The sequence below is a fragment of the Alexandromys fortis genome, unplaced genomic scaffold (genome assembly GCF_014885135.2).
Source record: "Alexandromys fortis isolate MF-2015 unplaced genomic scaffold, M_Fortis_MF-2015_v1.1 scaffold_306, whole genome shotgun sequence".
NCBI classification, from domain to species: domain Eukaryota; kingdom Metazoa; phylum Chordata; class Mammalia; order Rodentia; family Cricetidae; genus Alexandromys; species Alexandromys fortis.
The window spans coordinates 956,295-959,945 of record NW_026068196.1 but is presented as its reverse complement, the minus strand read 5'-3'; positions in this window follow the sequence as shown (position 1 = coordinate 959,945).

Below are 3,651 nucleotides of genomic sequence, written 5' to 3'. Positions count from 1 at the left end.
CTGCCAGGACAAACATCCGGCCTCCTTACTACAAATTGGCACCCAATGTGGGGCTCAAACCCACAACCCCGAGATTTAGAGTATCATGATCTACCAACTGAGCTAGCAGGGCAGCTGGAAAACAAATGGTCTCTTCTTCCAACAAATCCCTGTTTGCTCAGGTTCAGGAATGTATTTTAGCCACCTCTGGTTGTCTTTAGTCTCTGTCTTTCTATGTATGTCAGTTCTATTTCCCAGTGCCTTTCTCTAATACAAAACCTCCCCCAACACAACCCTAGCTTAGGATCTATATGTATGTCATTGGGGGCCTGAATTCTTTTGTCTCTGCAAGGTCACCCAGAGAAACAAACAAAACAAACAAACACTTGTCCCACTCATGTGGTGCTGTTTGTTTCATCAGTTGTCTCCAATGACATACTTGTCCCTGCGTGGAGGGGCTGAGCCTGTCATCCAGGGTCCCTGTACCCTGTGTTCTATGTGGAATGTACAAAGGGACTGAGGAAGTTTCCTGGGCCACACATTCCCTTTACTGCCCTGTCCATTCTAAACAGTCCCAAGAAAGGGGAAAGGAAGCTTCACTCCTTTCTGTTCCATGATTTATGGCCGCCTTTAAAGGGCAATCTGTATAATCAAAGTTACCATTCTCTTAAAAATTAGAAAAAACTTCCCATGTCCATCAAGGGAATTGCTGCTGGACAATGCTGCCTGTATAGAATTGATATCCCTTCTGCCATACACTGACCACTGAGACTTTAAGTAATTTTTAGGATTAAAGACGGTTGCTCAAAAGATTTCCTTTGTCACCCAGTTGACCCCAGAATTTAGAAAAAAAAATGGTTATAAAAGTTAAAAACAAATTAAAGATATAACTAGGTCCCAACTGCTGAAGGGAGCTAAAAGGTATTTAACATCAGAAACCTGATGGAGAGACAAGAATTTTTGCATAAACTGATAGCCACAATCACCTTCTCTGGTGATGAGATGCAGATAGACTTAAAGATACTCAGCAAAATATTGGTGTCTTGCCTTGTGCCAGAAGAGTATCTAGCTGAAAGTCAAAAGATACAGTTGGACACAAGGTAGCTGCACATAGGAATTCATAACATGAATGAGACAGCATGCAGAATCCTAGCACAAACCTTAGCTAGACCAAATCCCACCATGGAGAAAGAAAGTAGACATGAATTCCCACTCAAAACCTGAAGAGCTTCTGGCAATTGATGGCTGCTGGGAAATGGAGTCAGTTTTCTTTCAGAGTGTTAACACTTCATAACTCAACCACACTCCAGCAGAAGTTCACACATAATATATATGGGAAGCACAAACTGCTCTTGTTGGATTTAAAAGGAGGGGCACAAAATGGGTTGGCAGTGAAGGGCAGGTGATTGGGGGAGGGATTTGGGGAATGAGATAAAAACTTTCAAAACACATTTTTCAAAATTTTCTGAGAACTAGATAAGGAGCTACTTATCCTGTCAAATTTAAAACTGCAGACAAGTCATGCCAGAGTTCCTGTAACCTTTATAGAGATTAACACCATTAGGCAAAAATGCATAATGTGCACTGGGGAAGCAACTAGGATCACCTGAGAATAGAGCACCACTCAAAAACATGAAAATGCAAGTTTATAGTTCATTTGAAACATACCTGAATTGAGAATGCTAAACAAAGGCTTCCCTCCTAGAAAAAGATCAACTAAACTTGCATTTTCATGCATTATGCAGAGGTCACTGTGATTATGGCCCCAGGATTTAGGCTACCCTTTAAGATGGTAACAGCACTTGGCAGCAATAAGATATGCATGAGGAGTTTGTGAAAGCTTGTTTCAGAAATGCTACTGAGGACAAGTGGTGCACTGTACGCTCAAAGTCTCATACTATAACCCAGCACCTCAACACTGTCACATACATAAACAGGTTTCAAACATAAGAATCTGTAAGAGAATAAACACGTCAAAACTGTAATAATCAACTTTTGCATGTATTGTTACTGATATGCAGTTTGTATAGACAGTAGTATCATATAGACCTTCACAACTGCATCCGGGAGTCCCTGTAATAATCACAATCTAAAGACTAAATGCAGTTGGATATGATGGTACATGCATATAATCCCAACACTTGAGGGGCAGAAAAAGGATTGCCACACAGGTGAGGGCTTCCTGTTCTACACTGTGAACTCCAGAAGAGCTAAGGGTGTGTAAAAAGCCCCCTTATCAAACTGTCCTCAAGAAATTGAATATTTAGTGATGTATGAGCTATTCACTCAAGTGCACAGCTGTACTGGGTGCTAGTTTCTCTCAGGGACAGACATTTCAGTTGTTCTAAGTATGTCAGAATTTTGTTCACAGGTTCATAGATCAACACGAGATTTAAAAAAGTAATTTAATAAAGAAATGGATCTTTGTCACACACAATCTGTGTACCCAAATTATCAATTAAAGTAACTTAGGCATAAACTCATCCTTTAAAATACAAAGCTCTTTAGATCTGTGTATGAATGTTAATTTTAATCATTGTTTTATTACCAGTTTATTCTGGTTATCTTACTATATCAGCCATTAGGTTATCACTAGTTCTCACCAACAATCTCTAGGGGCCACATCATAAGGATAACAAGTAATTAAAGAGATGACAATTTTTAAGAATCCACAACTTCACAGAAAGGGATTCAAATAAATACGGGGTGTTGGCAAAACATGCTTGTTTGTTCCCAGGTCGCCCAGACCAGAAATAGCCACACAGAAACTGTATTAATTGCAATACTATTTGGTCAATAGCTTAAGTGTATTTCTGGTTAATTCTTATATCTTAAATAACCCATTTCCATTATTTTATATTTTACTATGAGGCTTGTATTTACTGGCAAGGTTCTGGGGTGTCTGTCTCCTACGGTAGCTACATGGCATCCCATTAACTCTGCCTTCTTTCTCCCAGCATTCAATTTAGTTTTCAAGCCTATTAAAGTGTTTTCTGAATTACAATGAACTTTCAATTTCTTGAAATAGATAGTTAATTACATCATATGTTCCTTTGTGCCATTTCATTTATCTATATAATTGTATCATTTGTCAAAATTGCTTTCTGTCTTACAAAAATTGAATAGTGGGAAAGGTGCACGAAGGATTATAAAACTACTAGAAAACAATTTAGTGAGATGGATATCTTTTTTATTGAGAATAGGAAAAAAAAGTTTCCGCCTCCTCCCAGCCTCCCATTTCCCTCCCCCTCCCCCCACTCCTCTCCCCCTCCCTCTCCAATCCAAAGAGCAGTCAGGGTTCCCTGCCCTGTGGAAAGTCCAAGGTCCTCCCCTCTCCGTACATGTCTAGAAAGGTGAACATCCAAACTGGCTAGGCTCCCACCAAGCCGGATCATGAAGTAGGATCAAAACCCCTTGCCATTGACCTTGGCTTCTCATCAGTCTTCATTGTTCGCCATGATCAGGGAGTCCGGTTTCATCCCTGAGATGGATATCTTAATTATCTTGACTAGCACTGATTTTATGAATGCTACATATCAAAAACAGACTAAACATATATTCAAAGTATTATTCCAAGTACACCTCACTAAATTCATAAAAGCAGAATGCATCTAAAGTCATCACCAAAAAAAAGGATAAAACAGTGTTCCAGAAGAAAAAAAATAGGCAAGG